General features: G+C 44.5%; 1 protein-coding gene across 1 annotated transcript in view; it reads left to right on the forward strand.

Annotated features, from left to right (window-relative positions):
- rgra (retinal G protein coupled receptor a) overlaps nt 1–12,962 on the forward strand; it is a 55,598-nt gene that overhangs the window by 1,202 nt on the left and 41,434 nt on the right. The gene's annotated exons all lie outside the window — the stretch shown is intronic.

Consider the following 12,962-nt stretch of genomic DNA (forward strand, 5'->3'; position numbering starts at 1 on the left):
CAGGTGGAGGTTGATTAATCAGTAAACAGGGCAATGTAGGAGAGACAAGGAAACAAGGTCGAAAACTAACAAAAACAGTCATCTTTAACAGGAAGTCAGTCAGGAAAACAAACAGCTCGGTATAGTCAGGTACAGGATACAGAATGATACTTTGCAAGGTGTGTTTGTGACTGCTGAGTTTATGTAGAGAAGGTGACTGCAGGATAATTAGAGACAGGTGATGTAGTTAAAACTCTGGTGACGGGGGGTGCTGTGTATCATGGAAAGTGTAGTCCAGAGTAGCCATGTTTGGAGGCTGCTCTGAACTCAGGTTTTCAGTGATGTTACGGACATTTATAGGCCTATTTGGTTTTATTAATTGAATTTATTGAGCTTCTTAGAGTAGAATGCTATGGGGTGCAATTTGGGTTGCTCACCAAGGCACTGGGACAGAACTCCTCCTACTCCTGTTTCAGATACATCCACCTCCACAATGAAGGGTTTGGAAGGGTCTGGGTACTGCAGTATGGGAGCTGTGGTGAAAGCAGTCTTTAACTGGTTGAAAGCTTGATTGGCTGAGGGATTCCAGTGGAGGTGTTGAGGTCCATTCTTCAGGAGAGTGGTGAGAGGAGCTGTTATGGTGCTGAACCTGTGAATGAATCAGCAGTGGAAATTGGCGAACCCCAGAAAGCGTTGCAACTCCTTAATTGACATAGGAGTGGGCCATGATGTTACAGCGGTGACCTTGGCTTGGTTCATGCTCACCCCCTCCAAACCAATGATGTAGCCCAGGAATGAGATCTGGTGGACATGAAACTCACACTTCTCTGCTTTAACATACAGGTGGTTCTGGAGCAGATGAGAAAGCACTGACCTGATGTGCCCATGGTGGGTGTTCTCATCTGGGGAGTAAATCAGGATGTCGTTGGTGTAGGCGATAACAAACCTCACCAACATGTCCCTGAGCACGTCCTTGATGAGGCACTGGAAGACACTGGGAGTGCAAGAAAGGCCATAAGGCATGACGGGGTATTCAAAGAGGCCCACAGTGGTGCTAAAGGCAGTTTTCCACTCATCACCCTCAAGAATCCTGACCAGGTTGCATGTGTTGCGCAGGTCAAGTTTGGAGAATACTTTGGCAGATCTGAGTTGTTCTAAGGCTGAAGACACCAGTGGGAATGGATCTGGGTACTTTATTGTGATCTGGTTCAGGCCCCAATAGTCTATGCATGACTGGAGACCTCCTCTTTTCTTCTCAATGAAGAAGAACCCCACTGAGGCTGGAGATGTAGAATGTCTGCTATACCTCTGCTCCATGGCTACCTGTTCAGTCAGGGACAAAGGGTAGATGCGATTTCGAGGAGGAGTAGTACCTGGGAGGAGGTCAATAGCACAGTCATAAGTACAGTGAGGAGGCAGACCACAGGCCCTCCCTTTGCTGAATACCTCCTTGAGGTCGAGGTAACAAGCTGAGACATTTTTAAGGGAGTCTGGCTGAAGGATCTCTACAGAAGTAGAAGAGAGAGAGAGTTGGGGGAGTTTCATGCAGTTCTGAAGACAGGAAGGAGGCTAGAATATCATGTTGTTGTCAGGAAATTAGAGGATCATGAAGCTGGAGCCATGGGTAACCCAATATTAGGTCATGATGTGAGGTAGGAATGACAAAAAGAGATATATGTTCTGTGTGAACTGCTCCTACTTGAATCTCAAGGGGTGTCATGTGTATTGAGACCAATCCCTCCCCTATGGGTGCCCCATTGATGGCTTTGAGCTTGATGGGTCTCAAAAGTGTGTGGGTGATCAGATGGTACTTTTGGACAATCGCATTGTTTATGAAGTTTCCCTCTGCCCCTGAGTCTATGAAAGCAGAGAGCACATGGGTCGAGTCTGGTAGCTTTAATAATGCTGGCACTTGGAATGACTGAGTTACTAGACGTGTCAGAACTCACCGGGTTTGTTGAGGTGGCAGTCCTGCTTGGCTGGTGGTCTCGTGCAAGTCAAGTAGGGCACTGGGAGATCAGATGGCCTGCTACTCCACAATAAAAGCAGAGGCCCTCTCGCCGCCTTCTCTCTCTTTCAGATTGTTGAAGTCGGGTGCGGGAGACTTCCATTAGGGTCACAGAGTTAGTGTTAGGAGAGAGAGTAGGAGATGGTCAGAGTGAGGGCCGTTTGCAGAGGAGATGGTCTAAATGTATGGCCAGGTCAATAAGAGAGTCAAGAGAAAGATGTTTGTCATGGCATGCCAGTTTGCTCAGTACCTCTGGACGTAAACCTTGGCAAAAGGTGGCTTCCAGAGCTGGCTCGTTCCAGCTGCTGCTGGTGGCTAAGGTGCGGAAGTCCAGTGCATACTCCGCTATGCTCCTTTCTTCTTGATGGATAGTGAACAAACTTTCTCTGATTTTGATTCCCTCTGGCTCATGGTTGAACACTCATGTGAAAAGCTCCAGAAAATGGTCATATGATGTGGTGTATTTGCCCCCATGCTTCCACACCATGCTTGCCCACAAGAGAGCTTTACCAGTGAGCAGACTGATAAATTGAGAGATCTTGTGCTTGTCTGTTGTCCCTGGGAGAGAGAAAAATACAAGGAACACTGAAGAAGAAATCCTTTACAATGGGACGCTTTCCCAGAAAACTTTTCCAGCAGAGAAATACTTTGGGATGTGCTGGGAGGAGAGGAGAGGCATGTAAGGATGGCCTGCGACACCACAGCAGTGATTTGTGTCATGCTGGTGTTGAGATCACTTATCATCTGCTGGTGTTCTCCTAACAGTCACCCCTGTGCATGGATTGCAGTCTGCTTAACCTCCTCTGCTGCATCCATGATGGCAAAGTATCCTGTCAGAGCCCAGACACTTACAGATGCAGGTGCAGGGGAGAGTGGGTGTGGTGCAAACTGCAGCTGTAGCCAAATCATGAGGCAGAAATTGTAGTCAGGAAACAGGTGGAGGTTGATTGATCAGTAAACAGGGCAATGCAGGAGAGATGAGGAAACAAGGTCAAAACCTAATGAAAACAACAGGAACTCAGTCAGAAAAACAAACAGCTCAGTATAGTCAGGTATGGGACACAGAACAATACTTCATGAGGCGTGTTTGTGACTGCTGAGCTTATGTAGGGAAGGTGATTGTGGGATAATTGGAGACAGGTGATGGAGTTAGAACTCTGGTGATGGGGGGCACTGTGTATCATGGAAAGTCTAGTCCAGAGCGGCCGTGTTTGGAGGCTGCGCCAAACTCAGGTTTGTAGTGCTGTTATTGACATTTATAGGCCTATTTGGTTTTGTTTATTGAGTTTTGGATTAAACCCATCCAGTCAAACTGGCTAATAACTATAAGAGCTCAATAATAAATATAACAACAAGTTTGGCAATAGTGACTTGTTATTTCCACAACTGTAAAAAAGAAAAGAAAAAAGAAAACACTAACCTCCTAGGTATGCTTTATGGACCACTTGGAGCCACACTTTAAGAACCACTGCTTCAATGGGCTTAAGGATTATATTTGGCAGGATTTTCTTTAGTTTGGTCCCCACTGGGAAAAAAAAGTCCATGTGCCACAGGTCCCATTCAGTGGACTTTCACTCTACATGGCTATAGAGGTGTAATCCATTTATCCATCACAAAAGCTTCTGTGAATAGCCAACATTTTGGGTTTCTACTAATTAGTCCTAATTAGGAATATCCAAAAAATTTAAGGCCCACCAAGAACAAGAGCAGGGTTTACCAATGCATATACACTCACTAAACACTTTATTAGGAACACTATACTAATACTGGGTAGGGCCTCCCATTGCTCTCAAAACTGCCTCATGAGTCCTTCATGGCATGGATTCCACAAGCTGTTGGAAACATTCCTTTGAGATTCCGGTCCATGTTAATAATCAAGCAATTCCTGCAGATTTTTAAGGTGCACTTTCAAGTTGCGAATCTCCCATTCAACCACATCCCAAAGATGTTCTACTGGATTCAGATCCAGTGATTGTGAAGGCCACTGCAGAACATTGAACTTATTGTGATGTTCATGAAACCAATTTGAGAAAACCTTTGCTTTATGACATGGTGCATTATTATGCTGGAAGTAGCCAATAGAAGATGGGTAAATTGTGGCCTTGAAGGGATGCACATTAGAGGTCTGCGCGGGTCAGATTTTTCAGTCCCGTTCCCGCCCACGCCCGCATTGTGCAGTCCCACTCCCGCCCGCGCCCGCAAAGAATTATGATTTTCAGTCCCGCTCCCGCCCCGTGCCCACAAAGAATTATGATTTTCAGTCCCGCTCCCACCCGCGCCTGCCATATTTTGTCCCGCTCCCGCCCGCAAATCCCGCATGATGCAGACATTCGCGTTATTTCTCAGGAAAGTTCTTGTCTTGACACAGCGTGATGGTGCCCCGCCCCCTACTTTGAGTGGATTTGAGCATAAATATCTACAGCTCACGTTCGTTATTATTTACCTTGTTTCTGAATTCAACACGTAGTGTCTCTAGTAATAATAATTAGTGCTGTCAAGTGATTAAAATATTTAATCGTGAATCGCACATTTTTGTCACATGAGAAACCATTGTAATTCTCTGATCAGCATAAAAAAGTGAATGGGCTTGCTTTGTACCAATGTTTTTTTTTTTTTTATTGCAAAGCAGAGCTATCAAGAGAACCATGAGTGAACAACTCTAATCAGAGAGACAGGTTACACAGTGACGGTAGGCTTGACTCAATGCTATCCCAGAAATCCTTCCTGTAATATGCAAATTTGACTGCCTCTGATTGGACAGCCAAATTTGCATATTACAGGAAGAATTTCTGGGATAGCATTGAGTCAAGCCTACCGGCACTGTGTAACCTGTCTCTCTGATTAGAGTTGTAGACTAACTCAAGCAGTAAATCACTTCACTCATGGTTCTCTTGCTAGCTGGGTGTGAACGGCGAGTCATTAGAGTGATCAAAGGATTTCCTGTTAGGATGATCAATGGCAAATTTAAGATGCCATTCCTCACTCAATCTGGCAATCTGACTCTCTCTGCAAATTTAGGCATCTTAAAATGTTTTTATTAATGCCAAATAAAATATCCAGCACAAATTATATATGATAGACATAAATTAATAATTTATAAATTTTATTTCAAACACGTTTTTAGTTAGCGGGACTGCAGCTTATCACCGCTCCCACTCGCGCCGCATATGTGCACTCCCGCTCCCGCCCGCGCCCGCATATGTGCACTTCCGGTCCCACGCCGCACTGCTTTGCGGCGGGTCCCGTGAGTCCCGCGGGACACCCGCGGGAGTGCAGGGCTCTAATGCACATGGTCAGAACAATATTCAAAAAGCTGTGGCATTCAAGTAGTGATTGGTTGGTATTAACAGGCCCAGTGTATGCCAATAAAATATTCCCCACACCATTACAGCACCTCCACCAGCCTGGACTGTTGACACAAGGCAGGTTGTGTCCATGGATTCATGCAGTTGGTGACAAATTCTGATCCTTCCAACTGTGTGACTCAGCAGGAATCATGAGTCATCAGACCAGACTATGTTTTTCCAGTCTTCAACTGTTCAGTTTTGGTGAGTCTGTGCCCACTGCAGCCTCAGCTTACTGTTCATAGCTGACAGAAGATAGAACCTGATGTTGTAGCCCATCTGCCTCATGGTTTGATATGTTGTGCATACTGAGAGGCTTTTCTGCTCATTACAATTGTATACAGTGGTTATCTCAACCAGAGTGGTTAAATATTATTGATCGCTTTTAAAGCTTTACATTGTCTGGCTCCAGAGTATCTGTCTCAATTGATGATGGGGTCTCATTAAAAGGCAACACATGATTATCCCCACGACACTTTCACGATTGATTTAGCGGTGAGTTTGTTCATGGCTTAACAAACCAATCTTTGAGCAGCAGACTCTGCCACAATTACCACACATATAGATTGCGTCAATTGCAACAGGCAGCGCCTTCTTCCTTGCTCTCTTCTCACTTATGCACATGGTCCGATCTGTCTCAAAGCGTGAAATCCCTTTGTAGTAGATGTTGTGCCACTGCACACATTCTTGAGTGCTTGCCTCCCAGATGTTTAAGGGGATTCCACATGCCTTCAGATGTTGTTTGAGTGTATCCTTGTACCTCAGCCATGGTCCGACTGATCTCTTTCCACTCCTTAGTTGACTATAAAACACTGCCTTTGGTATCCTCAAATCTTCCATTCAGGTGATGTGTCCTGCCCAGCGTAACTGTACTTTGATGACCTTACTCTCCACACTAGGAACATCACACCATTCCAGGACTTCAAAATTTGATACCTTATCTTGCCACTTGATGCCACAGAAGGATCTCAGGCAACACTGCTGAAATTGCTCTAACAGTTTATTGTGACAACTGTAAGTTGTCCATATCTCACAGCCATATAGGTGTGTTATGAGAACTACTACCTTGTACACATCTATTTTTGTATGAAGCCAGATGCCATGTTCATCCCATAATCTTTGCCTAAGTCTTCCAAAAGAGCTGCTTGCCTTGGATAAATGCTGTGAAATCTCATCAATGGTTGTTGAACATGAGAGAGTATTACCCAGGTAGCAGAAATTCTCTACGGTCTTTAGGGGTATGTTTGTTAATGCAAACTTTGGTGTCTGAGTGCCTCTTGTCAGGAGCAGGCTGATAGATGATCTCTGTCTTCTTGATATTATTTGTCACACTGAATCTTTCTGAAGCACACACAAACATAGGTGTTATTAACTGGATATCCTCTAGGGTGTAAGCAACTAAGCTGCAATTGTCCACAAAGAGCAAGCTTCAAATCAGCATTGACAGTGTCTTTGTATGGCTTGAAAGCACCTAAAGCCTTACTTACAACCCTGCTGTATGTGCTGCTACAGGCAGTCGATGGTAAAAAATTTGGCAAAACTGTGCTCGAGACTTGCGCGACACTTGTGTGTGTTCAGCACCGTAGAAGGTTGCAGACTGCCCATGGAGACTTTTGGTCCTGCACATGCAAATTCTACAGGTCTTGTGACAAATCAAGAACACATACACTACGTACGGGACCCATATTCCTTTTGTACACCTGAACCAAGTCAGCAGCATGGCTAGTAGGGACTTTTTGCGATGACAGTAAGACGCATGAGTCATGCACGGTCATTGTACCAGTGATATGCCTCAGAAGTACTACACAAGTATTCCACACTTGCTATTTGTGCAGCCCGCAAGACAGAAGTGCACCTCACTTTCTACCCCTATGTGTGGCGTGCACGCACCGCATGCAACCTGCATGTAGCGCACGCAACCCGCATGTGACACAAGGGGCAAGCCTCTGGGTATATATACACACACCCATATATATATATATATATATATATATATATATATATATATATATATATATATATATATATATGGGTATATATATATATATATATATGGGTATATATATATATATATAGGGGGAGATATATATATATATATATATATATATATATATATATATATATATATAGGGGTGTATATATGTATATATATATATATATATATATATATATATATATATATATATATATATATAGGGGAGGAACCAAGGACCGATCATGTAGCGTGTAGCATTGTCGAAGGGAAGAAGACCACCTCATTTGCTGTTTTTATTTAAGTATATGTTAATTTACCATGCAAAAGTCAAATAAAACATGAGTATAAGGGAATAACACATTTTATTACATTGTAAAAAAATCCCAACTAAATAGCCCAACAGTTTGAGCACTGAAACACGCTTTGACTGACTCCAAGCTACTGTCCTGCTCCTACTCCTGCTGAGTGGTGGGACAGGGTGTCAGGATGTCCTTGTCCTTACCACTGAGCATGGCACAATGGCCTGACAGTGATGATGGGATTGCAATGTCCTCACTTCTGGGCACTGTTAGCTGAAACATACATGAAAATCAGCATATATAATATTAATTACATAAGCATATAGATACTGAAATGAATGTTTAAAGCATGTGTATTTACCTGTGAAAATATCTCTGGCGGGGTGCTGTGCCTTCTGCTAGCTTGAGGCATACTTCTCCCTGTCCGTGCAGGGCTTACCAGTGTTGCTACCATCATTATCAAACTCTTCCTCCTCCTCCCCCTCTACTGTTTCAGGCTGGGTTATTTCACTTTTGCTTGCTTCTTCTTGTGTCCCATTTTCTAAACTTTAAACTGAAAATTTTTTAATTTTTCCCACAAAATATCCAATATTCTTCAGTCGAGGACAGATGCAGAATGCAGAATTCATACAGATGCAGATGCAGAATGCTGCAGACACGCTGGTTTTATACCCACTCCTGGCCTGTGTCACACGCAAGTTATGAGTGATCATAACATGCTAATCACATGCATCACACATGCTTCACAAGTGCGGCCCATACTCGTAGCACAGGAAACTGGTAAAATGCAAGTCACAAGCACTCCACACTCACTGAACATGCACTGATCACGTGCGTCAGACATACACTTTCCATGGGCTAATGGCGCAGTTTTTCCCATGCTTCAAGGAAGTCAGGTGTGCAACCTGTACTTGACAAGTACTTTGCCTGTACTCCTCCCCCAAACTTTCCCCCAGGTCCACTGTGACCCTGCGGCACGGCTGCGAGCTACCAAACCCTGCGACCCGTGCATGTCCAAAACACTTGCAGCAGGTTGTGAGTGAAGCTTAAGGTTATGTAGCCTGCCATCTGAGCAGAATTTTATGTAGACACCTTCGTCTACATCGTGGAATGTTTCCAGATGCATGGGGGAAAACATGATGGAGAATAAAGTTGGGGCCAGAAGACAGCCTTGTTTAGTTCCACTGGTGGCAGGAAAAGGATCAGATGACTCTCCACACTCCTGCACACTGGCCATCATCCCCTCGTGAAAGGACCTGATAACTGATACAAACTTTTCTGGGCATCCAATTTTGTGTAAGCTTGTCCAGAGGCCCTCTCGATTGACCATGACAAATGCTTTAGTTAAGTCGATGTATATGTCTATGTTTTGTTCTCAGCACTTCTCCTGGATCTACCTCATTGCAAAGACCATGTCTATAGTCCCTCTCCTGGCTCTGAACCCACATTGTGACTCAGGATAAATGGATTCAACAAGCTGCTCTAGCATCCTGTTTAAGATGACCCATGTAAATATTTTTCCTGCAGTGAAAAGAAGAGATAAGCCCCTGTGGTGGTCACAAACAGTACAGTTGTCTTCACACTTGTATAAGTGTACAACTGAAGTGTCTCTCAACTCTTGAGGCACAGCTTCCTTATCCCATATCAGTGTGAACAGTTGGGTGAACGTCTTCCTCAGGTAAGTGCTGCTGTTCTTGTATATCTCAGCTGGAATACCATCTACCCCAGGAGATTTCCCTGAAGAGGTCTATCTGATGGCTCATCTCATCAAAGTGGTAGATCTCATCCCTCCAGAATTGGTCTCTGAGGGATCGCATCCAAGGCTTCTTGGGACATTGATGACTGGCAGTTTAGGAGGGTGTTAAAATGCTCAGCCCAACAGTTAAGGATTGCAGGCCTGTCATTCTGTAAAGTTTCCCCATCTTGATTACAGATGGGTGCCACTAGAGCTAAGACCATACACAGTCCTAAGGCCTTTGTAGAAGAGCTTGGTGTTGTGCTTGTCAGCAGCATCCTGCAGCTCTTATTTACTCTCCCTTACTCTCCCACCATGAGTTCTTCATCTGCCGAAGCCTTGTTTGAATGTCATATTTGGTGTTAAGGTATAATCAGGGGTGGAGCTAAAGGGGGAGGGTGGGGCCATTGCACCTGGGCCTTGGGCCCTCCCCCTAGCCGTACAGGGCCCCACCCTTTGACATTCAGGCCCTCCCAATAAATGTGCCTTATGCAATTTCATTGGAAATTCCTTGAAACCTACAAGTTTTCACATGATTACAGACTAGTTGACCTATATATCTCTCATTTTTGCTACACATTCTTATCATGGTTAAAAAATAAAAATAAAAAAAAACCTGTGAAATCAGGATAGTTGAAGCTTTTCTTGGATTCGAGATAACTGTGAATGCATCCGCTTCTGAACTGGAGGGCCGAATTATTAGCTGCATTGAAGGGAATGGCTTAGATCTCTCCAGATGCTGTGGACAGGGTTATGACAGCGCAGTGGACATGAGCAGAATTTATTCTGGTGTTCAAGCAAGAATAGCGGAGCGGGAGCCCCTTGCTTTGTACATGCACTGTGCGGCTCATTGTCTGAATTTGGTACTGAATGATTCTGTCAAAACTATCCCAGAGATTAGACCATTTTATGATGTGGTTGCCAACAGTGTTAAGAGATGGGCATTACTTGGCGACTTATTGAGCTCAGAGAGCAGGGACATAACCTTGAAACACCTCTGCCCGACCCGCTGGTCCTCCCGCTACGATGCACTTGTTGCGTTAAAGTACAGATATGGAGATGTCATTAAAGCTCTCACTTACAAGCAAGAAAACGAATGAACGAGATGAGTCAGATGTACTTAAAAAGGCCATTACTAAATTTCACTTCATATTTTTAATCAGCCTTCAGACAAAGATTTTGGAGTGCACTAATGCCATCTCAAAGTTACTGCAGGAGAAGACCATTGATCTCAAAGCATCTGCATTATTGCAGAATGCTGTACGAACTCTACAGGAGTACAGGGAGCAGTTTGATGAGGCAAAGGCTTCCACTCTGGCACTGGCTGTGAAATGGGGCAGTCAAACGCAATTTGCAGCCACCAGGTTGAAAAAAGTGAAGCACCACTTTTGCTGCTTTTCCACTACCAACGCGGCTGAGTTGGGCTGGGCTGAGCTGTGCCGTGCTGAGTTGGGCTGAGTCGAGCTGAGTGGGGCTGTTGGAGTTGCATTTCGACTACAACCATGCTGAACCGTGCTGGCTGGAAGTGGGTGGACACATTGGGTGGAGTTAGCGAAAATGGGTGGACTTCACGTGATGTCGTTAGGCGGCGCAAACAGTGACATCAGTGACCTTTTAAGCGGTAGTCTCACGACCCGGATAGTAAACAATAAACATGGAGGACATGGAGTCATTAGTGTTGCTGGTCTTGGTGCTGTGGCTTGTTGTCACCGACAACGCCAACAGATACTGGCAAGAGCATATAGATGAGACGAGGCGCATAAGGCTTCAGAAATTCTCGTAATTCGTAATTCTTCTTCTTCCGGGTTTACGGTGTTTACAGATCCCAGCGTGCTTGCGGGGCTTGTGTGGGCATGTGAGGACACTCCTCCTCACCAACCAGTGCACAGGGGAGTGTCTCCTCACGCCCCTAGCCCCACTCGAGTTTGGCTCGCTTCAGCCCTACTCCAAAACCGTGCGAGTTTTGGGTGCTGAGTAGGGCTGAAGCGAGCTGAGTCGTGCTGCTCTGAGGTAGTCAAAACGCGAGCCATGTCGGGCTGAAGTGAGCTGAAAAAGGGTAGTGGAAAAGGGCCATTTGATCACCTTAGCGAAGACAGTCGGCTTTCCGATGCAGAACATTATTTTCGGGTGAATGTGTTCTATGCATGCATTGATGTAATCATTCAGCAGCTGTCACAAAGGTTTGTCAGTTTAAATCGGACTGCTCATTTGTTTGAGGCTATTCATCCTCCAGCATGCCAAGGACAAGGAGCTATACGAAGTGGCCCGTCGACTGTGTGATCACTATAGTCAGGATATTGACTCCAGCTTTCCTGGTCAGCTAGTGTCATTTAGGGCTTGTTTCAAGGAGCAGATAGCGAGACACACATCTGTGCTTAGCCTGGCCAGGTTGCTGGTAGTAGATCATCTAGCAGTAACTTCTACATTCAGGTGTGCACGGCCTTCTTGCTTTTTCTCACTCTCCCCATCTCAGTTGTGACAGCAGAGCGCTCTTTCTCCCAATTAAAGTTGATAAAAAATTATCTCAGGAGCGCGATGGGCCAAGAGAGACTCTGTGGATTGGCCATTTTATCAATTGAGAATGAGCGAGCAAGAGCGCTTAACATCCCTCAAATAGTCGACGAATGCCTTTTTAATGACGAGCACAGGTTTCCATGTCGGCTTTGTAGTTGAAAACGTGCTTACACAATGAGGGTGTATCATTCATGATTGCTGGATTTTTTTTGTTGTTGTTTAGTGTCTATTTGGAACATAATAAAAAATGAATGGAAAATACAGCTTATGTAGGCCTAAAAAAATTAAAAATAAAATAATAACAATAATAAAAAAAACTTTGAGCAAATTCTGTTCTAATATAGCTTGATTATATGCCGCAGGCCTTCTGTTTGTTTGCAATTTTGCCATGGCTAGGTCCAAAGGCTACATTCTTAAAAACTGCTTTTTGTTAGATATAGCCTGAGTAGGCCTATATGCCGCAAGCCTTCTAATTTGTTTGTTTGCAATTTTGCCATGGGGGGGGGCCCTGATTGGCGTTTTGCCCCAGGGCCTTGTGTGCAGTTGTTCTGCCTCTGGGTATAATAACTTCTTTGAGGCAGAGGTTTTGTTTGCAATGTAGTTTTATAGGCCTTGTGCATCCTTTCCAGTAGATCTGAAGTCTCTTTGTCATTCTCATCAAACCAATCTTGGTGTTTATGTCTGATATAACCCAGAACATTAGCACTTGCAGAATACGGTGGCATCTGAGCTGTTTCCATGCTGTTTCGATGTCCATGCCATCTGTTTCATGGGGGGGCTGCTTCCAGGATTTTAACTTCAGCTTGTCTTGGATGACAGCATCACTAATAGTGGCAACATTTAGCCTTTGTGGTGGTTTGACACTCCTGGTCTGTATCTTTGGAGCAATCTGGAGAGACATTTTACTTCTGATCATCCTATGGTCAGACCAGCATTCAGCCCCACGCATGGTTCTTGTTAGTATTGCTGGGTTTCAGTCAAATGACTTTTCTTAGTGGTTTTACCAGAAGTGAAATAGCTGGTGGTCTAAACAGCTGCTGTAGTGCAAACAACTAGCAATAACTTATTAGAGAGTATGCTCATAATCTAGAAGCCACTGCTCGCTTTA

This window comes from Neoarius graeffei, chromosome 7 (genome assembly GCF_027579695.1).
Source record: "Neoarius graeffei isolate fNeoGra1 chromosome 7, fNeoGra1.pri, whole genome shotgun sequence".
Lineage (NCBI taxonomy): Eukaryota > Metazoa > Chordata > Actinopteri > Siluriformes > Ariidae > Neoarius > Neoarius graeffei.